This window comes from Euprymna scolopes, chromosome 18 (assembly GCF_053919585.1).
Source record: "Euprymna scolopes isolate OS-2025 chromosome 18, ASM5391958v1, whole genome shotgun sequence".
NCBI lineage: Eukaryota > Metazoa > Mollusca > Cephalopoda > Sepiida > Sepiolidae > Euprymna > Euprymna scolopes.
In genome coordinates this window covers 30,200,422-30,225,580 of record NC_136499.1, presented here as the reverse complement: position 1 = coordinate 30,225,580, position 25,159 = coordinate 30,200,422, and the positions used below count along the sequence as shown (strand labels likewise).

Here is a 25,159-nt window from a genome sequence, read left to right as displayed (position 1 = left end):
TAGATGTTAATTGTTCTTATGCACTTATGTTACCGCGTTGTTATTAAGCATCGTACTTACACGTTCTTACAGTCGTGTTTTTGTTTTCATGTGTGTGTGTGTGTGTGTGTGTGTGTGTGTGTGTGTGTGTGTGTGTGTGTATGTGTGTGTGTGTGTGTGTGTGTGTGTGTGTGTGTGTGTGTGTGTGTGTGCGCGCGCATTACAGCACGATTGACTAAAATTCTTTTTTATACGATAAATATATCTTTTTGTTCTTAGGTTACCATGCTACTTTTGTAATGGAAAAAATGGTTATACGGATATTATAGCCTAGTCCCAGAAATTGCCTAAGCAATTTACGCAAAGGATACAAGTTAGCGAAACAAGTTAATTAAATAACTAATATTAATACAATGGAACAATGAAAGAATGTTATATGAAAAAGGAAAACGATTGCACGAATACTATAGCAGCTTCTAAGAAATTACTGAAACATTTCAAAATGAACTATAATGTTTGACTCTAACCTTTACTCATAACCAGAAATTTACAGTTTAAATATTTCCAAATCTCCTTAAGTGTGATTTTGAAGCATTTAAACTGTCAATTTCTGACTATTACCAAATGTGCATGTGTGAGCGATACAAATCAATTTGAAAGTTGCGTTAACCAGACTGAGCCACAGCAACACGTGGCCGGGTACAGCTAGTTCATAATATAACTTGACTGCCACCAATTACAACATTTAAGTTCGCTTTTTAATTAAATAATTTTTGCTGTTATTTTGTAATTCTCTATGTCTGAACAGAAGTTATTTTCTGCTGGAGTAGGTAAAAGAACAAATGGTTTGATTGTTTTGTTTTACCACATATTTGTCTGCTTCCCGGTTGACTATAAAAGGTTCATCTTCAAGTCTAATGAGAACAAATTCCTACTGAGCCATCCTCTTAGATAATCCAGATTTACCCAAGTTCTAACGTGACTGATCTTGTTTCACCGTTTCACCATCTACCTTAAACTTAACACCTCGTAAAGTGGCGCCCGGGCCTTGATAAGTGGCGAACTTTCCAAGAAAAAATAAATAAATACATAGTGATCCATAGTTAAGGATAAAATGTGTTAAAAGATAAATAAATAAAAATACTTTTTGTGTGTGAAAACTCACAAGTATTAAACAAAAAGATCGTCTGCTAAAAATACATATTTTCATTTATTTATCTTTCAAAACATATACAGATCAGAATATTATTCCATGTACGTTCAAATGTACTTGACTTAATGTCCTTAAAAAAAAAACTCTGAAAATCAAACATTTTTAATAAACTTCCATACATGCTTCTCAGCCTCACCATTAATTGCTCTGTATTTTTTAACTCACCACTTTGGATCAATACACTCTTTCAAAATATTTTATTACTAGCAGGACCCGTTAACGGGCGTTGCCCGACGGTAGCATTATTAAGTGTCCTAACGATCATTTATAATTCATTCCTTTAATAATTACAAGAAATCTTCTCAACCAGTAATTGCCATGGCTAATTACACACTAACTGAAAATACTTTTCTCAAGCTCCTAGGATTAGCATTCACAGACAACATGAATTGGAATAAATATGTTGAAGTAATTGCCATGGCTGCTATGAGGAAGGTAGGTCCTCTCTATCTTGCTAAAATGCTACTCATATCTGAGAGTATCCTGTATCTCTACAAGGCCACGGTTTTCTCATGCATGGAGTATTGCTGCAACATCTGGGCTGGTGTATCTGCCACTAGTCTATCGCTCCTTGACAAGGTTCAAAAAGAGTTACCAACCTAATAGGTCCTGAACTACTAACTAAACTCCAACCTCTGTTCCATCGCCAAAACGTGGCTTTAAGCAAGTGCTCTGACGAACTCAAAGCACTAATACCCCATCGAAGACAATACCCTCGACAAACCCAACAAGCAGCAAAATCCCACCCTTACACTGTAGAAATCCCTAGATGCCATAAAGCGTCTACTCAAATAGCCTTTTCCCTCGCACTGCTGCACTTTGGAATTCCTTCCAGGACCCTTGCTTCCCTAATTGTACTGATATGCAGAAGTTCAAGTGTAATGTAAACAGACATCTCGCTGCCCAACTCCCTAAATAGTATCCCTGCAAATCTGGCCTTAAATAGTAGCCTCTCATGGCTAAGCGGCTCAGTGCCTTGTTTGGACTGAATTGACACACAAAAAAAGAATTTTTTTTCATTTTCAAAGTTTTTCTATTCCAAAATTCATCTCTTTGAATGAATATAAGTATATTAGTTTTCACATTTATAAAGTTTCACATATTAGTTTTCACAATTATAAAGTTTCACATATTAGTTGTTTACATTTATAAAGTTCTAGAAGAATACTCGTCCCACAGATGGTTAAAACAAATTCCATGAACCTAATAGTTTGTACCACCTGATGCCATTTTAAGAAGATCAAGATCAAATATAATGATACTTAACTTTTTGTCTAGAATCTTCATTCTAATTTTCATCAAAATTCATTATACAAGTTTGATTCTAGAAAATTGTCTAAAATTTAAGAATAAATTGAAATTCATGAAACATTGTTAAATTGTTGTCTAATAACTATGGATCAAATTCAATATAAATCTGAAATATTGAAATTTTCAAATGGGAGGTTGTATTATATATTGCATAAAAATCCTTTAAAATACCCCAAAGAAACTGAAGTTTATAGAAAACATGATATTTTAATTGATGTAAATTGTGTATGTATTATTATAGAATCAATCCTCTATTGATTATTATATACTAGCCTTGATGCCTGGCGTTGCCCAGCCATTTGGAAATATGTGATGAACAAAAAAAAAAAAAAAAAAAACTGGTAGTAAGCAGGCAGGCTCAAACCCATACCACGAAGGAAGAAAAGAACGTAAAAAAAATCAGTGACGTCTTTGCCGGTGCGTCCATCGCCAAACCGGAAGTGACAAAGGTTTAAATTAAAGCTAGTCAATCGAAAAGAGGGGATGACTTTTGAAAACAGCGAAAAAAGCAACCCCTCCCAGTTAAGGGTGAATAAATTAATGTTTTTAGCCAATTTTTCGATATTTGTCGTCCGAAGGGTCGAGCTTCAAAATAATACTGATCTTGTTAAAATCCGTCGCCTCTGTTGAAAGTTTTAGTCAGACATACAAACATACATACATTTAAACAGACAAGTGAGATTTATATCATAGATTACAAGGAATAATTTGCTCGGTGGACTAATTCATACAAAAAATAATAATAATAATAATAATGTCGTTCATCAAATTCTGTCTGTGTTTGTTTACAATATCACATCCGCTGATATTTAGGTTTAATGATCTTAAAAACAGTCTTTCTTCTCTTATAGATAAAAACTGAAGAATTTTTACAGGGGAATATTTTATGTTACACCGGCCAAGGTTGCACAGGTGTAACGCAAAATATTCCCTTGTAAAAATTCTTTTTTATCTATAAGAAAAGAAAGACTATTTTTAAGATTGGATTTTTTCGATTTTCGATACTTATCAGATGAATTTCTGTACAAAACATATCAAAGAACAGTGCCACATTTATATATAAATATAAATTACCTTTATGTGAAATTTGCAAAAGATAGGCTCAGCTGTTTCAGAACCTATGAGGAATGAACTCACACACACACAAAGTGACTTTTATATAACAGTAGAGATAGAGAGGAAGTATCTGAATTTTTACAAAAGGATTCCGCTCCTTGTTGACCCCCCCCCTTTACATAAAACTAAATTAAACTAAATATAACCCACATTACCCCACCTCCTACGTCTAGCAGCTGTCCTCGAAAATTCATAGTGATTGGTTCATAATGATGCAGGAGTCCTATTCATACAATTTATATGGATATACACATAACTAACTTTATTCCAATATTGATAAAGTTAGAGTGCTCAATATTAGATATAGAGTCTATTTTTAATGCATTTCTTTTGCATAACTAATGGGCATTTGAGGGAGAGGGATAAAATTAGAAAAGTGTTTGAGAAAATATAAACTTTAATCCTTTATTAAAACTAATTCAGTGTGTTAGAAAACGATTTTTCACAAACTTTTTTAACTTGAATGAGTTGTCTCCCCTTCTTTCCTTCCGTGTCGTCTTTGCAAGCACACTCACCTGGAAATATAAAAATGAATAAATAAAAAATAAAAAAATTAAATAACGACAATCAATATAAGTAAGATAAATTTGTAATAATATAAAACATCATACATTTCCTGGGAAAAATGTCAGCTTTATAATTAGACAAATAAAACATAATACATAAATTGGCTTTATCGTTGATAATACAGTGGAGGATCACTTTCGCATATGAATTTATTGATAACATAAAATGATCTTCCGGACCATTAGGTGGTAATAACTAGGGCTATGACAACAGCATATTCTTTTCGTTGTTTTGACTCAAGTATATATCTGACACAGTTAATCAACCGAGAACCACATCACTCTATATAAAAGCATATAAGATATCAACGGATACACACTCGAGAGTGAAAACAATGAAAAGAATATGCTGTTGTCCAAGTCCTAGTAATGACTACCCACTTCCGAACCAAACAGCGTTTTTAAGAATTATTCAGAAGTGGGTAATCATTGTAACTTAAATTTACATGTGAAAATGATCCCCCACTGTAAAGTCTAACTTAGATATTTTTTCGTTGTTGTTTTTTATTTTTACAATTATTTTTTTGAACCTACTTTTTCAGGTTGTTTACATGTAATTTCCCCAAAACAGTAGAATCTCATTTTTATTTTTAGAAGAATTATCACAGCGTGAAGGGCTCCAATAATACTAAATTATTTATTTATTCTAAACTAATATTCTAAACATTGTATATAATTTATGAGACATAAGGTCCTTGAATGTCTGAGATTAAATGAAAAACACATGTCATATATGCAAGCACTTGTAATATAATTCATAAGAATGGAGAGTTTGATCCTCACATAATGTTTCATAAATATAGTTTTAAATATCAATGTTTTGAAGTTGGTTTTCTCTTTTTTTTAAGCAAATAATAAAACAAACGACTATTAATAGTAAAAGTTTACTAACAGCAAAACTTAATCTAGTTCTTGGGAGTTTATTTAAGTGTCAATAGTAGTATTATTGTTACTAGTAATATGTTCGCTTAAGGAGCATATTTTTTTGTACATATGATAAACGAACATATGCTCCACACTGACCCCTCCCCTTCCAAAGGAGGTGGTAATGCCTGAAAGGATGGTATCATGATGAACGAATATATACTAGACTAACCCCCTCCCCCGGCCAAAGGAAGAAATAATGCCTCAGAGGATGGTCCCATGATAACAGAATAAATACTACACATCTCTTCTCTTAAAAAGAAAAAGGTAATTCCTGGGAGGATAGTATCATAATCACAGAAGAGATACTCCTTTCCCAAGTAAAAAGGGGAGGTAATGCAGAATATAAACAAATAGGAGGCATTACTTTTGGAACGCTCCTCGTATGAAAACAGAATTTTGGCTTGGAATGGATCTCGGGTGATAATTGTTGACTGAAATATGACTATTTCCCCATTTTCAACAATAATGGGCACTTTATGTACCCTCTCGACAAACAGATTACACTTGGAGGAGTTTCACAAAGAAATTGAAGCTAAGGATTGCCAAATGTAAACTGTTAGGATATTGAGAGTTCTACAATTGTACATTTTGGAAGCCGATGACAATTTGAAATAGGAAGGAATAACATGGTGAAATGGTGGTGGTAGGAGGGAGTTTCAAAACAATTGCAATATTGCAAAGGCAGTTCAAATACATTTTTTCTTTTTAATCATTATTGTTATTGCTTAGGTCTATTGAATAATCTTTTTTTTTTTTTTTTTTTTTGTCTGCATCTCGGAGATGAGGGACTGTTCTCATTACGCAGTGATTCATTCAGACGAGTTTTATGAGAGCTGTTTTCATTTTTTTTTTCTTGTTTGGTAACAATATTGCATACTATGTGGCCAACCGGAAACAGTTATTGCAATCAATAATTGTCCAAAAATATTAAACAAAAACCCTTCATATAATCCTCGTTGAACTGCTGTTCACAACACAAGAATCACTAATTAACAATGAAAGGAGATAAATTAGACTAGCTGGGTACCCGGCATTGCCCGGGTATTATATAAAAAATAATGCCAGTAATATGCAGCATTGCAGCATTAGGATCTCTACTATTATATCAAAGTCACTTTGTGTGTGTGTTTGTGTGAGTTCTTTCCTCATACGTTCCCAAACGGCTGAGCTTATCTTTTGCAAATTTCACACAAAGGTAATTTATATGTCTGGTAATGCCTTTAGACATGTTTTGTACAGAAATTCATTTGATAAGTATTGAAAATCGAAAAAATCCGATCCTAAAAATAGTATTTCTTTTCTTATAGATAAAAAATAATAATTTTTCCAGGGGAATGTTTATACGTTGCGCCAGCAAAGGAGATAATAAAATCTTAACAATGATTTCTTTTTAAGAAAAAGAATTATTGGCATCTGGAGTTATTCCTCAGTTGTAGAACATTCACCTACAGATCCCGTGTTCAATCCAGGGTGTACTTCACTATTTTATTTTATTTTTTTCTTATTAAGGAGTTCAATTTACAATAAAAGAAGAGGTACCAGTTAAAATCACTACAGATCATTTCTTCGTTTGCATATTTTAAAACTAAACATTAATCAGAAGTGATTTTTCCAGAGCATTCCCAAATATCAGCTGACGTGATAATGTAAACAAACACAAACGGAATTCGATGAACAATATTTTCATTATTATTATTATTATTATTATTATTATTATTATTATTATTATTATTATTATTTATTTATTTATTTATTTTCTTTTTTGTGAATTAGTCCACAGGACAATTTATTCCTTGTAATATATAATAATTAATAGAGGATTGATTCTATAATCATACATACGTAATCAGCATGAATTAAAATACGCCGGGCGGCCAACTAGTAAACAATAAAACAATTCAACACAATTTCGTCTGATTTACTTACATAAATATAATTTCCTGTGCAAAATGTCAACTTAAGGGAATCGCCAATGAGATTTTAATATTTCCTCAAAAAAAAAAAAAAATTACAAATTACAATTTTTTGTGCTAATATGATGTATTATCTTATTACTGTATTATACTGTCAACGATTCTCATCTTGGTTGCTATTCACAACGTTTCGATAGATCATATATTGGCAGAGTATCCAAAAAAGACCCACACATGCTTCGTATTCAAAAATTGAGTCTTGATCTGCCGCCTATAAATTGAGTCCCTACTCTGCAGTAGTCCTTATATCTCATAGCAAGCTCTGTCCGGTCTAGATCTACGTTTTTACATGGCTTTATGATTAGATATTCTACTTATAAAGCACAACTATTATTCACAGATATTAAGCCATCGTCCTTTTAACCATTTCCGCATTGCATTTTCTTATGTTGGTCACAGCGTTGGTATCCAAAATAATTTCCAGACATATCGAATAAAGTTGTATTTATTTTACATGGCCCATGCGTTCTCTGCGTATTTGATCCTGGTAATACATGCATTTTGATTGTATTCAGGACATATATATATATATATATATATATATATATATACATTTGTTTATTATTATTACTGTTTCTTCATCACTCTCTTTTTTTTCTTCTTCTTCCATCTGCTTCCAATCTCATGTGTCCAAAGAAAACATGCATTAAATATGGCGCACTCTTGAAAGGTGTCCACCACGTGTGTCCCTATTGATATCATTTCAAATATCCTAATCTATAATATAAATCTCACCTGTCTGTTTAAATGTATGTATGTATGTATGTATGTATGTCTGTCTGCCTAAAACTTTTGATAAAGGCGACAGATTTTCACAAGATTTGTATCATTTTGAGGCTCGACCCTTTGGACGACAAATATAAAAAAAATTGGCCAAAAACATTAATTCCTTCACCCTCAACTGGGCAATTTTCTACGGTAGGGTTGTTTTTTTTTTCAATGACATTTTTTGCAATTCATTCAACTCTTGCGTCCACAACGTTGCATAAAATGTATTATTTTGACCACCCGTGACATCACAACTACGGTAGGCACATCGGTAAGACTGCTTTTTTTTTCACCTCTTTTTCCTCTAGCGCGCTACAGGTTCGAGCTTGCTTACTACTCCTATTTTTTTTCGCTCACAATTTTCCTTTTTTTTGCTCAACCAACACTCTTACACACACACCTCCACTTTCTTTTCTGCCTTCGCGTCATGGGTTCGAGCCTGCCTGCCTACTACAACTTTTTTTTTTTTTGCTCAACATACACCTACAAACACCCGGGCAACACTTGGCACTCAGTTTATTATATAAATCTCACCCGTCTGTTTAAATGTATGTACGTATGTATGTATGTATGTATGTATGTATGTATGTATGGACATCGAGGATTTGTGCCGTTATGAACGCGTTTTCATATTAAAAACTGTACAACCGGCGAAACGAACGTCTCTCTATTCTATCTTCTGTGTATTTGAGATTGTTTTACTCTTTTATTCATGTTGAATTCACCTATTCGTAACAACCATCATCATCGTCATGATAAATGCTCCTTCATATATATTCTACATGTACGTGTATGTGCATATGTATGTACATGCGTATATTTATGAATGTATGAGTGTATGTTGTCATGTGTATTTGTTCTTGCGTATGTATGTTTGCGTGCATCTGCATGCATGCTCGTATGTGTACGTGTATATCTTTATTTTGATATGTGTATGGGGTGGAGAGGACTCCCAAAAGCCCTGTTAAGGCAACCCCTCTGGGTGAAGCAAATCTCTGATTAAAAAAAAAAAAAAATGCATAAAGCGGGAGACCAATACCCGCATTAAGCTGGTCTGTAGTTTGATTTGTTGCTGGCTATCTTGCTCATGCTTGTTGCTGGATCTCGACATTTTGAACCGAGAGAGAGACTTAGCTGTCGTACAAAGCTAAAACTCTGTAACATCATCTTTGTATAGATTCTTCCTCAGGCATTTGTCTATAAAAATTGTCCGTGGCGATGGATAAAGTGTCATGTGTGTAGCCCTGAAATGCTGGAAGCATGTAATAATTGATCTGCCATCATTCTATGTATGCATATGTGTGTGTATGTATGCATGTATGTTAATATATGTCTCCCTGTAGAGTTAAAAACAAGACCTTCCAAAGGGCGAATGAACTCTTTTTCTGGGTCAACGGCCAACTAGCACCGTGTATATTTGTGTGTGTGTATATGTGTATTGGGGTAGAGAGGGTTCCCGTAAGCCATGGTGAAGGCAACCTTTCTAGGAGAAGCAAATCTCTGATTTAAAAAACCATAAAGCGGAAGACTAGTACCCGCATTAAGCTGGTCTGCAGTTTAATTTGCTGCTGGCTATCTTGCTCTTGCTTGTTGCTGGATCTCAACATTTTGAACCAAGAGAGAGACTTAGCTGTCGTACAAAGCTAAGACTCTGTAACATCATATTTGTATAGATACTCCCTCAGACATTTGGGCTCATGAATTTTAAATGTCTGAGTGAGTGGCACTCGTCTGACAAGACGTTGCAATCATCATCATAATATATGTACTAGTGTATGTATGTGTATGTATACCTATTTGTATATATATGTATATATGTATGTGTGTATATATTTTTATTTATTTATTTATTGAGTATACATGTTTATGTGTGTTTGTATGTATATACGTATATATATTTGTGTGTATGTATATGTATATGTATATATGCATATATATGTATGCGTATAGGTGCATATATATGTATGTGTACGTATATGTAGGTAACTTTATGTGTACATATATATATGTGCATACATGTGTACGTATATGTATGTGAATATGTATGTATATGTGTGTATGTATTTGTATATGATAGTATATATGTGTATGCATATATATGTATATGTGTGTGCATGTGTGTATGTATATGTTTCTATGCATGTATGTGTTATATGCATTGTGTATGTATGAATGTGTGCATGTTTATGGGTATGTATGTGTGTATATGTATATATATATATGTATGTATGCCAAGGACCGTCTTCAATGTCATGTCTGCTTGAGCGTGTGAATTCGCTGGCAGAACTAAAAAAAAAAAAAAAAAAGGTTATTTTCGGGCTCATGGACTTTCAGTGACTGAGGGAGTGGCACTCGTCTGACAAGACGTTGCAATCATCATATATGTATGTATGCATGTATGTATGTATGTATGTATGTCTAAAACTTTCGACAGCATTGACGGATTTTCACGGGATTGGTATCATTATAAAGCTCATTGTCTCAGATGACAAATATCGAAAAAATTGGCCAAAAACATTAATTCCTTCACCCTCAACTGGGCAGTTTTCTACAAGGAGGGGTCGACTTTTTGTGAGCCATTCTTGCAAGTCATTGTATCGGTTGGATTGACTTTGCCTAATTTTAATGTTTCGAACTTTCAGTCACGTCATGGAGTAGTGGTAAGACGTCAGATTTTCTTTCACTTTCTTTTCCACCTTCGCGTCACGGGTTCAAGTCTGCCTTCCTATTACCACTTTTTTTTTTTTGCTCAACACACACCTTCAAACACTCGGGCAATGCCGGGCACCCAGGCTAGTTTAAAATAAATAGTTGTACTTATGCACTTATGTTATCGTGCTGAAATTATAATATTATAATTTATAAAGCCATTCTTAACATGGGGAGAGGAGAGTGTTTTGTAACTATTCTATACTTTCACCTAACAATTTAATATAAAAAAAAAGGTATCGTGAAACATTAATTTAACTTGAAAATATTATTTAAAAAATTCCATGGTAACATAAGTGCATAATCACCTAAATAGTTTATACTATATACTGGAAGCAGTGTTTTTTTTTTTTTACTGTATTTGGGTATGTCAATTTCTATCTTTACCTAGCTTCTTCCACTTGAAAGTTAGTACAAAAAATATGTTACTAACAGTTTGCATAATAGAGTTAAGTAATTATGATGAACATATTTATGTACTGGTTTTATTGACAAAAAAAAAATTTAGAAATTACGTTTTTAGCAAGAGTAGTTTGCTTTGAACAGATGCTGAGTATCCTTTACGTCTACTTTTTGCGGATCATCTTCCTGCAACATAGCGCACATGTGCATATGCAAATGCATGTGAAATGACGTCACTGGTAAGGGAAAAATAAAGACTTTAAAAAGAAGATGACGTTAGAGATGGGAATAACGTTCGAGATCATGTTGAAGGAATGGATGACGTTCGAGAAGACGATCATGTGAGGGGCCTCACAGTGGTAACGATGAGAGAATGAAGAAAATAAATGTTGTTGTATAAGAAAAAAGTGCGTTGACGTTCTTTTCTATTCTTTGCTTTGCGACTGAGATATACAATGTGTGGGTTACACCCTAAAAAATGTTACATAGTTGAAAAATAATTATTTATGCAATATTTTCTAGAGTTGTAAGTCATGTTTAGTTTCAGCAGAGTTTCCGATGGTTAGATGTTCTACACAAGTCCTGACAGAACAAAAGATGCTTCACGTATTTACACAAAGAAAACATATGCGAAGTTACTACAGAAAAGGTTTAATATTTATGGAGCAATTCTGGTTTCTGATTGGTTGGTAGCAGAACGTGAATTAATTTGATTCGTCAATTCCTAGCAGCATCGTTTATACTGTGCGGGATCATACCCCATTATACTCCAGTATGATGGAATGTGTCTCCTAGCGGCTTTGGCTGCAGGGAGACAGAGTAGAAGTACTTGTCAAGGATTCGTTACTTGACACTCAGCCTGACAGGTGAGGGGCCAGGAACCGGCCCAGCACCCGTCGGACTGAGGTATACCGCCTGGGTAATACCTAGGTGGTCCACCCTTCCAGGCCTTGCCACCGGGCTTTCCGGTGGAGTAAGTTCATTGCTTACTGCCTGAGGTGCCCGATCGGGAATGCCGATGGGGTTACTCAGGCAATTTTTGCAATTGCAGAAGTGCCCCTCCTTTAGGGGAGCCTGCTTGGATCCCCACCTTTTGGCCTTGTGTCAAATATTGCTGTGGTGGGCAGCAATTAAATATCTACCCCATTATACTCCAAAAATATTGCAACATATTTTTTGTGTTATTATGTCATGTAAATTATCTTAAATTTATAACACATGTACACAGTTAAAAAAAAAGAAACCTTTAGAATTTGGTGAAATTCAAACTTGAGTATTTGAATTGTAAAAACTACTCATTTAGTAATGTGTACTCGACCTATTCCATTTTTGTCAACCAACCACATGTTTCTATTAGCAAATTAAAAGACAAACTTCCAAAACATCACAACTTTTAAATAATTTATAGATTATCAAAAAATGAATGCGTATGTGTCATAAATGTGGAAAACAACATCTTAATTGACAATGATTTCTGTTTTTTTTTTTTTTAAATATTTCTTGTATATTACAATAGACTTCTTTCCGAGTTCCTACTTTCCCAACTGAACTAACATTTAGAAGTTCAAGTGCAATGTGAATAGATATCTCGCTGCTCAACTCTCTTCATAATATCCCTGCAATTTATGTCCCCGATAGTAGCCCCCCTACACCAAAGTGGCACTGTGCCTTGTTTGGGGTAAAAATGGAAAATAAAAAAAAAATAGACTTGGTGCAAATATACTCTTCAACTCACACATGCACGGAACAGATACTGGTCTCTGATTGGCTGATAAAATGATGACAATAACTGTAAAATATTTGCTTATCTAAGTTGTCTATCTGCACGGTGACTGCACAATTATTGTCAACATAACGTGTACATCAAATGTTTCTTTTTGATATTGTTGATATTAGTTATTTCCAGTATTTATGGATTAGAATTTGTCTGCTGAATGGGTATGGTAAATAAATATTTACATTATTTTTCTTTGATATTAATAAAAATCTTTATTTTCGGCAAAAAAATTATAACTTCTATCCTGCATTATATTATGTCCTCATTTATAAAAGATTTTGCCTGCCGTTTAAAAATAAAAAATATGAAAGGAGCTCCAGACAAAGCATGACGCCACTTGATGCAAAGAGCTAAAAAGAGCAACAGATGATAATCACAAATACAGAAGATGCCTCTTGACCTTGGTTTTGAAAAGACCCAAACTATACAGTCCACAGCAGTAGAGTTTCACAAGCTTGCAGTTCTTGAAAAGAATCTGCTGGAATAAGAAACTATATTATAACAATGTATCTGAACATCGAATTGATAAAGACCACTGGACCAATGAGTTAAACGAGCTGGAACAAAGGAAGCAGAGAAGAGATCAGACAATTCTGAAGAACACGTGCCATAAATAGTACATTATTAGAGAGAAATAATATTAAATATTGTGGGTATATCAACTAGTATCTAGCACTAATTAGGTTGCATTATGTTCATAGAGAAATTGATCAGAGAAACAAAATACACCATAGACTGAGAGAGGGGAGTCAACAACGTTCATGCAATTGACCCTTTGAGGCTAGCATGGGTATGATAACTCTGTGGAAGTGATGTAAGACCATAAATGCCAGAAGATGACATCAGAAGTCAAGACGGAAAACGTATTACGATAAGACATGTTTGAAATTAATTTGAACAAAACGATACACTTGTAATAAGCATCTTGTTCGGTTTCATTCTTTTGGGCCACGTCTTTGTTTTTTTTTTTTTGTTTTTTTTAATTTTTTTTTTACAACAAACACGAATTCAGAAATAAATCCATATTCTTCTATTAAGAATGCGTTTTTTCATTGACTGGCAAATTATCTTTTGTTGTTGTTATTGTTATATATTAGTGTTGGGACGATTAATCGGAATCGGAAAGATCGGAGCTTCTTGGGGTATCGGAATCGGTATCGGAAAAATTTGAGCCTATTTTCCGATGCCAAAACTGATTCTTTAAATTATCTTTTTATTTGAGTTTGGTTTAAGAAACATCTTCCACTGATTGTAGTAATAATAAAATAATAAATATTTATTTAAACTTCCAATATGACTAAAATCTCTAGATCACCCCCTCACAAATGTGTTTTCACGTTTGAGAAAATATATACATATTTAAGATGTGTTTTTACAGTAATCGGGACAAAATAACACTTTTATAGTTAAATATTTAGAGATTTATAAAGAATTGGAATCGGTAATTGTATTGGAATCAGGAAAAATATTGGAATCGTCCCATCATCTATAAATATAAAAGCGAAAATGTGTGTATGTATGTATCCTTTTTGTGTATGTCAGAGAAAGACTTTTTTCCAAGAAGCAATCGGTCGACTCACTTCTTCTTAAAACTTTTTATATCATGTCTAAATCATAATATCTACGAGTTAACAACGGGGGGTCGCCTGTCTATTTAATTTGCTCGACTTTGAAAAGATAAATATTCAACATTTTTCGATCGCCGCATGTGCATTAAGCTTTTTCGTATAATAAAAGCGAAACTAATTGTGGCGGCATTTTTCCAGACATGTCCGAAAGCAATCAGCTTTGATCAATGTGGAGTTTCTCCTTATATCAGACAATTGCTATTCAATTTGGACAATCCCCTTCTTATGGGGAGCTGGTTTTCCCCGCAACATTTTGGGGAAACAAAAAAAAAAAAAAAAATCCTGCCCCGCAGTAAATAAAATACTGCCCTGCAGTCAAAGTTGACCTCATTAAGTACGGGCACCTGGCAAATTTTAATACTTAAATAAATTCAATCACGTTTCTGTTACTATTTCATGGTGGTCCAGTGGTTAAAGTCGCACGTTTTTTTTCACACTTTAATTTTCTACTTCGACTCAAGGGTTTGAGTTCAATCCTTCATACTTACCTACCAAAATTTTTATTTTATTTTAACACCCCCCTCCCCCGAAACAAACATCCGGGTGTTTTGATTTACCCAAAACCACACACACCTCCAAACACCTGGGCAACGCAGGATACCCCCCCCCCTCTCTAGTCAATATATATAAAAGGCAAAACGAGCATGCGTTTTTGTATGTCTAGCAAAGGCTTTTTTGCCGGGGTTCTCGGAGAGGTTACTATATTTTAGAACTTTTTATATACTCGCTAGATTGTAATATCTACGATTTGTGAACAGTCGTCATCTCTACATTTATTTTGAACAAGTTTTTAAAAAAACCTGGTTTCCAGTGTTTGTTTGTCTTTTTCGTATAAATAAAGCAAAACTGAATTGAATCAAATCAACTCGCTGGCCTTCATGGCTGGCACGTCTTAATGTGGGGAATACCCTTCATATCAGGCAATTGCTATTTATTTGAGAGCTCCCCCTTTTTCAGGGGAGCTTGGTTTCCCCAATATCGTGGGGAAACAAATAAATGCAACGGCAGAAAGCCGAACTGGCCTTCAGCCAACCTTCATTTCTGCACCTGTATATTCACTTAGCAAGTCAATTTTTGGATTGACATCGCTAAATTTAAATGTTTTTCACTTCCTATCACCTTGTAGTGTAGCGGTAAAATGTCATGCTTTCTTTCACTTTCTTTTCTGCCTTCGTATCCCGGGTTCAAGCCTTCCTCCCTACTAACACTTCTTATTTTCTTTTACGTCTACAAACACCCAGGTAACGCCGGGTACCCCCACTAGTTATTAAATATAGTACTGATTTTAAAAGTTAAAAAAAAAAAATGATTTATGTGCCATCAACTAGAATCGAAACCAAAACATTCAGCAGCCATGCCACATTTCCTACTATATGAGCTATCGGCAGATAGATAGGAACGATTTAAAATTAAACCACTTCATGCTATGAATGAATTTGCGCATGCAAAAAAGTAATAGAAATATGCCAGCAAGTTGAAATAAACATTTTGCATTTCAACTTGCCAACCTATTTTTGTACGCGTTATTCATCCATCCAAACAAAGATTTTACTTGTTATAAAACCATCCTTGGGGTATGATTACTATTTCCTGTTAATTTCAGTTAAACATTTACACACAGACACACACATGTACATGTTTTATTTATATAAATAATAAGAGTTTCCTTATGTCACCTTTTCTTTGCCCCAATCTTTCTCCTGTAGTTTCACAGAAAATACAAACTCGGTTGAATAGATCCATCTGACTCCATAAATAATGTGTTCTTTGATTAATTTGTGGTCGTCGTACAGACTCGATTGCATTTTGGGATTGTTTACTATCAAGTGAGAAACGCAAAGATGTATGATTTTGAATTGTGATTATTAAAGCTGTTGGCTTCCTACTAATGGGGGGGGGGCGTGAATATTCATGCTCCCCTGGACACATGACATATACAATATGGCTTTAATACAAATCAAACATGCTTTTGTGTAAAGTGGACCGCTTGAGAAATGGTCCTACAGATGCCATTAGTATTAATAGAAGACTAGCGGGACCTGTGTAAATTCCACAGAGGACTGATTCATATGTAATATATTGATGTTGGCATTCTGTGGATATTCAGCATAAATGGAGACGCACTGATGTTATTATAGCTCTTTTGTTAACACTACAAAAGCATTTATCTAAGCTAGCAGGGACGTCTGGCGTAACCCGATTATAAAATACACTTAAATTTGATATTTTACTTCTTGCAGATTTCGTATATATTATTATAGAGTAACTTTTCTATCAATTCTTATATATTATAAAATTGTGATTTCAAAATTAAAAAAATATGTCCATATGACTTGGATGCATCAGCTTGAATTGAAACCGAAACCAAAACTTATGAAGAATTCCTGGTAAAATTATTTATTAAAAAAAAATAGATGACTTGAGTGGCATCAGCTATAATTGAAACCGAAACCAAAACTCATGAAGAATTCTTGGTAAAATTATTTATTACAAGAAATGGAAGGTCATAATTAAATGACAGTCACTCGGGAGAAAAAAATGTAAGTGTGACACAGAACATACACTATCGCATTAATATATAGATTGAAATCGTGATTTCGTAAGAAAGAATATTTATTTTAACAATATCAAATGTGTGAAGATGTGTCATGGGGTTGGCAAAGTCACATCTACTGTTTTGACAGACGAGTGTGTTGACGGTTAAGAATTGATAACTACATGGCCCCGAAAATTATAAAGCTAAAACATCTTCAAAACACGAGTTGGAGGATTGCTCTACTTACATGGGAGGAATATGGGTCTAATTGGTTTTATATATATATATATATATATATATATATATATATATATATATATATATATATATATATATGAAACAGAGAGAGAGAGAGAAGGGGGTGAATCATGGGAGAGTAGAAACAATGAAAAAATACCACAGATGAAAGATTTTTTTTGTTTTTGTTTGTTTTTTGTTTGTTTTTTTTTGTTTTTTGTTTTTTGCCGGGCAATGCCAATGATCTCCTCTTTAATATACAAATGAAAAAATAAATAAATAAAATAAAAGTTCAAAGAGTAGGACAGAGAAGGGTAGAAATTACCAGGAGACCGTAGATTGGTTGGGGACTGGTCTGCCTTTGAGAAAATTGCATAAGATTAATTATATTAGCGCGATGAAAAATAATAGAAAAAGCAAGTTCAAATACGAGGTGTTAACCCTGCATATTTAACATGCATTATTGTGCTTGTAACACAATTTTCTTTTGTTTTCCATAATATATTCTCATTTCTATATTAAAAGTATTTTTGTGATCTTTTTTCTTTCCTTATTGTGTTCCGTGCATTCTCATTTCCAGTTGATGCCGCTTTTTGAAACGGATGTAGAATCCTGACTTTGAGTAAAAGAAAATAGAGTGCCGCGAAGCCAGGACTGATCAACTAAGATGTTTCAATTATTTTTAGTCTTGATCAGGGGAGCAGAATCCATTCATCAACTTCGGTGACCTGTGAATCAAGCCAAACTCGAAGGTGGCACATCGACCATAACAGGGAATGGGTAACCTACTTTGGCCAGTCGACTAGGTCTTGTTCATCAGTTATCAAGGCTGATAAAAGAGAATGTGACAAAAAGGAGCAATCGTCATAAATTGAAGCCACACATATAGGAAAGAGGAAGGTTATAACCTTTAATTTTCTTTAAATTATAAAAAAGGTAACAGTAAACCTTAAGAAAGTACTGATATATATATATATATATATATATATATATATATATATATATACACACACACACACACACACACAGAATGTTTGGAAAACCGATTGCTGAACTTCAGGATTGTGTTCTATATGTGTCAGGGGGCCTCTTTATGTGAGGGTTGCTTCATGTGGTAATAGCGATTTATTAATTTCCTCTATGGTCCATTTCTCTCACCGAATAGGTCCCATAATATCTACCAAGCTCCAGCACTGTCCCATCACCACAACGATGCATCCCTATGCTAGTTTTGTAAGTGCTTCAACAGAATGTGATCCGATGAAGTTGCTTCAATTGTGCCCTCTCAGCATAAATACCCCAGACAAAACCTGATAAGTAGCAAAATCCCACCCCTTCACTGTAGATGTCTCCAGATGTTGGAAACTCGCTGCTTCTTTTCTCAAACTCTTTGCCTTTTAACTTCTCTTCCTGCTCCTTATTTCCCTGACAACTTCACTAACATACAGAAATTTAAATGTAATGTCAATATCTGACTACACAACTCCCCACTTAGGAGGCCCCCTATAAACTTCATCCCTTACATCTCATGGCAATATATGCCTTATTTAAGGTGAATGAAAATTTAAAAAAAAATTTTTTTTAAGAGACTCTGTCCATTCGTCGGTTTAACAAGCTTAAGTTTGAAAATATCGTTTACAGCACTGAACCTGCAGATAGCACTCCTTTCCTTTTAAGTCAAATCGTTGTGAATATTCATATTCTACCTGGGGCATTGATAAAAATATCTTTTTCTCCGTCTCTATCAATCTCTACGTCCTCTTTATAGGCAAGGGTATTCTGTGCAGTCGAGTTGCAGCACAGAGCCACTTAAGCACTTAACAACTTCATCCGGCGTTCATTTACCCAGGCTTTTAATTCATATGGTCAGGGTGGGGGTATCACACAGAACGTTGACAGGGTAGAAGCAGAATGTCAACCGTTATTGAATCACAGTTCAGATTGTCGATCTTTTCAACAATAGTTGTTGGATAAAAACTAAAAAAAATCTGGGATCTGAAATAACATGACGTATGGAATGAACATTGATTATATTCATGACGAGCAGGAAAACCTGACATTGCCTGGGATTGAATGAGTACCCCTATGTACTATGGTGTACTGACTGTACTGAGGCAGCACTCACCCGAGGCAGGTTGAACCGGCTTCCTTCAAAGGAGGAAGTTTCATGGGAGTATGAAATTCACAAGCGGTCCCGAGTCGCATTTATATCCCCCATTAGAGAAGATGTTAAGTTTTTGCAGCTTTTGCAGGGAGGTGTCGACGTCCTCTTACATACAGCGCCTGGTATTACCAAATGGTCACCCATCTAGTACCAACCAGGCTCAATGTTACTTAACTTCGGTGATCCAACGAAAACCAGTGTGTCATAATTATGCAGTATAGTGCATAGCCCATAAAACCATATCGCATTTTTTTCTCCTATTGTTTTCATTTCATAATGTTCAATTGTTAGAGTTCAAAATTCAAGGCCTTTTAAAACCTCGATGGGTGAACGGGTTCATGCCTTTACCAACAGTATTAGTATAAATTATCATAACAGACCTGATAAGATTTGCTAAATTTTAAATATTAGCACCATACTATCGACAGAAACAGCTGTTCATCTTTCTGATACGCAAGTCAGTAGATGCTCAGCAGGAAGTGTTGTCTCTCTGTAGTCATGATCGTTCAGGGGTGTTTTAACGACAGATACAGAGTTGTTTGCTTTCTTTTCTTCTGCTTGTGATAATAAGCAGCAACTGTCTTTCTCTCTTCCTTGATCGATGTAATTAAAGGACAAACATAAAAACAAGTCAAAAACTATATTGTCTGCTGACTGATGCCTTGAATTTTAGGAGAAAAATAAAAATTAGTCCGAAAAGTTGTGTTTTTCATCCCTAAAAAACCCTGAGGCTCAAGCCCTAGAATTTTACCAGGGCCAAATATTACGTTTCCAGATGAGCTCCAATCTCTGGTTCCCCCTCGCCAATATTTCATGATAAACACCTGTCTAGCTGAAACCACTGTCAATAATTTTCCCCACTCTTTATCTGTGCCTAAATCAAAACGTAGATTCCATGAACAAAGCTTCTTTCTTAGAATTGCCCGCCTGTGGAACTCTGTTCCGTTTGCCTGTTCCCCACCTGACTACAACTTGGATGTCTTCAAGTCCAACATAAACAAACTCCTGATAAGCTGCAACCTTAAGTAAGACACTTTATCAAATCTCTATTACTGACGATTACTACGATATTATCCCATTGATTACTGTACATGCAATAACCCTTATCCCCGAGTGGCTTCCAGGCCTTGATAAGTGGTGACTACCATTTAAAAAAAAAAAAAAAAAATTTATATCCATGCGATCTTGCTTTTGGGTAATTTTCAGCAAAATCTAATGGTCAGAAAAGATTCTATGTCCCGAAAACTGCCATTTTGACCCCTTTTGGCCCCCCTTGTGACGCAACGAAAATTTTTATCATAAATCCAAGAATGTTACATTTCCTCCCTTGGGTAGTTGTAACTTCATACAAAATTTTAGAAAAATATAATGAGTAGTTATTGAGAATTTTGGGGATGAACGGACGAGGGTGAATTCTAAAGTCCAAATCTGATTAAGTCGGTGGATCAACAAATTGTAACGTTGCAGTTACACATAAACAAAGGTAAGAAATAAATAAAAATCCAGGTCAGCATTTTTTCTTTTTCAACAAAATTTTTTATTACCGTTACTTTCTCGTATTGACACGACTTAAAAGTCTCCCAACATCATTCATCTCGCGCTCTGCTTCTGTCGACTACGTAGTGCATTTTTTCTCCTTTTTCCCCCTTTTTTCCTTTTTGTTCTTGCGCACACTTCTTAATCTGCATATGCACATTTTCGACTGCTACTGCTACTCTCTTCGCAAACCAGCCATCCTTCGCTGCTGCTGATATCTTCCCATGCACTCATATGCAGTATGTTACAAAATGCCAACAACATTGAAGTTCAATGGCTCATGTTTTTTGTTGCTTCATTCTTTTACAGCATTACATTAACTTCTTGCTCGCTCACTGAAAGAGCCCAAAAAAACTGTGTCTGAATAAATTGGATTACATACAAAAAGAGACAGAATTTTATCTCTTTTTTTTTCACGTCTCATTTTGGACTTCCTGTCTGTGACGTCATATCCTGATATGCGCTCTCAACCTCTATCTTGCCCTCTAATGAAAATTTTCATGCTTTGCTTAATTTTAACCTTACATGGAATATTTTGGATTTTAATCCCACTTTTACATACCCACAATCTAAATATTTCTGCAATTAGTTTGAAGGTGGACCACAGTGTTCAAGCCACTACAAGCCACTTTATGATGCAGCTGAGAAGCAACTAGAGGCAATTGACAAATTTTTGATTTTCAGATATTTTTTTAAAAGAGATTAAGCCAACTATTTTAAAATACATAGAATAAAATTCTGACCCATTCCTGAGGATAAGATAAATTCTGAAACGTAATCATCGAAGTTATGTCGATGCAAGAAACAGACACAAACACACACACAAAACACACGAACAAACGCAGACACACACAAAACACACGAACAAACGCAGACACACACACACAAACACACACACACACACACACACGTCTCAAAATATTTCAAGCTCCAATCCTTGTTCAATTGTTGGAACGTTGAATCTCTGTGCCTGTTTTACAAGTACTGTAATGGAGTGTGCTCTGGCAAAGTCGTAGCACGACCTCCTATCAACGTACATACCTTCAATTAACCCGACAAGCAGCAAAATCCTACCCTTTCACTGTTGAGGTCCCTAGATGCCAAAAAGCTTTCTACTCCAATAGTTTCTGCCCATGAACTGCTAGACTTTAGAATTTCCTTCTTGTCTTTTGTTTTCTCTGACTGTACTAACATTAACAAAATTAAAATGGAATGTGAACAGACATCACAATGCTTAACTCCCTATATAGTGACCCTGTAGATATGGTCCCAAATATTAGTCCCTTAAGTCCAGATGTTTTCTTTGGGTTGAATAAGAATAAAAACAATGTCAATGATCTATGCTAGAAAAAAAATGAAGGAAATTTGATGACCTTTCATAAATTAAGGACCGGCAGTGTCGAACGAAGGATGAAGGACAAGATGGCAGGTCTAAGCATTCAATCACATTCAAACGATCTCCCTTTTCTTATAAGCTCTCTCAGTTCTAGGATTTATACTTGACTCTTAGGGGCATGCAATCATGTATAGTTGACCCCCGAGAATCGTGTGCACGCTAATGAGGACCAGTGAAATGTCCTTGATCCGTGTGGAAACATTTAATGACAATGTAAGACAGAAAAGCCAAGCAACAAGGGAAAGGGGAGAAGCGCAAAAACAACTCTTTTTTTTTTTTGTGTGTGTGTGTGTGTGTGTGTGTGTGTGTGTGTGTGTGCGCGCGCGCGCAATATTAGGCCAGACACAAACACTTGAATAACTGTCATAGATTATTCATGCTTGAGTTGGAGGATGAACCAACGAAGCGTGTGTGTGTGTGTGTGTGCGTGCGAGGGGGGGGGTGATAAGAAAAAGAGATTCCAATAAAAAAGCCTTAAAAAAAAAAACAGGCAAAAAACGCAGTTGATATACATTTGGCTAATTAGGAACCAGACAGATGCAATCGATCAGTTTATCTGCAAAAAACATTTTGTAGATTATACTTATTTTATGCAATGTTTACGTCAATCGTTGCATTATTAAACATATATCAATTACTTATATCCACGTCAATGTTTATATACAGAGTGGCAACAGCTTGTACGCACATCTATTCATTATTAATATTAATAATAACATTAATCCTCCACTCTGAAATGAAGATCAATAAGAAAATCTTGCATTATTATTGCATCTATATTTATAACACAATATTCTCTAATCTTTCTTTCTGTAGCGAACATATACACGTTGACATATATATATATATATATATATATATATATATATATATATATATATATATATATATATATATATATATATATATATTTCATTAAATACAATATACGTTTTTTTTTGTTTTTTTTTGGTCTATTAATTCTGTTTTTGATCCTTTCCAACTTCCAAATGACGGTCTTCATTTCTAGCAGAAGCTGGCTAGTGTAATCGCCATATTTGTCGTAAGTACTTTCTAATACTTCTGCATTCATCATCAGAGAGTATTCAGACTTAGGACAAAAATGGCATGCCATCAGCCAGTTCTTGCCAGAAGTGAAGACCGTTAATTGGAACTGGGAAAGAATCAAACACAAAATTAATAGACAAAAAACGACTATTTTATTTAATGAAATATGCTTAAACGAAAAAAATGCTGCCTAAATATGTATATTAGTGTTGAGACGTTTAATCGGAATAGGAATCAAGAATAAAAAAAATCGGAACTTTTGGGGTATTGGAATCGGTATCAGAATTGGAAAATATTGTGCCTGTTTTCTGATGCCAAAAACGATTCACTTTATTATTTTTATTTCTTTGTTTTTGTTTAAAACTTAGTTTTACACAGCTTGTATTAATGATGAAATAATAAATATTTATTGATTATAAACTACCAGTAAAACTAAAATCTATAAGTCACACCCATGAGTGTAATTTTAAATTTGCCAAAAGATATACACACTTTACATAGATTTTTGCAGTAATCCGACCCTCCTTCAACAAAAACAGATCTATAGTTAGAAATTTAATTAGAATAGAATCGGTAATTGTATCGGAATTGCGAAAATATTGGAATCGTACCATCACATATATATATACATATAGTAGAACTCAGATATATGGCATTAATCTGTTTTAGGGTTGGGATCGTAAGGTGAAATTGCCGTATGGCAAGGCCTAAGCAAAATTTTATACAGTACATATTAAAAATTAGTAACAAAATACAGTACAGTATATAAAACACATGTATATAATCAAATAACATTATAAATAACACCGTAAGGTGGGGCAAATACTGTAATCAGGGCCCAAAAAACACCATATTCCATATCGTAAGCTGAAAAAACCGTATCCTAGGTCCACTGTATTCCGGGGTTCTACTGTATTTTTTTTTTTTACATAGGCATAATCACTTATCAAGGCCCAGATACCACTCGAGGATAAGAGTTAAGAGTGCACAGTACTCAATTGGACAATATAATAATCATTAGTAATGGAAATTCGGTAAATTTGTTAACTTAAGTGGAACAGCTCATCAAGAACTTGTTTACGTTGGACTTAAAAGCAACCATATTGTAGTATGCTGGAAAGTAGGAAAACGGAAGATAGTTTCACAGGCGTGCAGTTCTAAGAAAGAAATTTTGTTCATGGAATCTACGTTTAGGTTTAGGCACAGATAAAGAGTGGGGGGAATTATTAATAGTGTTTTCAGGTAGACGAGTGTTTCTTTTGAAAGTTTGGCAAGGAGGACCATAGATTGAAGCTCAGTCGAGCACTTGCAATGAAAATAACGATAAAGCAGAGACAAACTCACATCTCTTCTGTGAGATAGAGGTTGCAGGGAAGAGAAAAGGACATCTCCTACGAGGCTACGAAGTCTATTTTGAACTCTATTAAGGCAGGACAAGTCCTTTTTAGCAGCTCCTTACCAGATGTGGCAACAGTATCTGTTGACGTACCTGGCTCTTATATAGATAGAGAATTGCATCAGCAGTGAGATATCTACTGTATGTATATATGCAACACACACATATACTGTATGTATATATGCAACACACACATATACTGTATGTATATATGCAACACACACATATACTGTATGTATATATGCAACACACACACCCGCATGCACATGTACTAGAATACCCATTCTAGGACGGATAGAATTACTTCATTGAACAGAAGACTTTTGTACCCTTATGAGCATTAAAATTAGGATACAATGCTATTAAACCTTATGTCTAGAATCCGAATTCCAATTTTGATTAAAATCTGTTACATGATTTTGATTTTAGAAAATGTCTAAAAATTTAAGGCTTAAGCTTAAGGAAGTTAAGAAAGAAA

The 25,159-nt window shown here is 34.6% G+C and overlaps 1 long non-coding RNA gene across 2 annotated transcripts in view; it reads right to left on the bottom strand.

Annotated features, from left to right (window-relative positions):
* The window catches only part of LOC145297561 (uncharacterized), a 259,038-nt gene that overhangs the window by 102,938 nt on the left and 130,941 nt on the right, over positions 1–25,159 (bottom strand). Inside the window, exon 2 of one of the 2 annotated variants that reach the window (XR_013870271.1) lies at positions 4,070–4,134. The exons of the other annotated variant lie outside the window; for it this stretch is intronic. This is a non-coding gene — a long non-coding RNA (uncharacterized LOC145297561). The remainder of the gene's footprint in view (positions 1–4,069; positions 4,135–25,159) is intronic. 2 annotated transcript variants of the gene reach the window in all.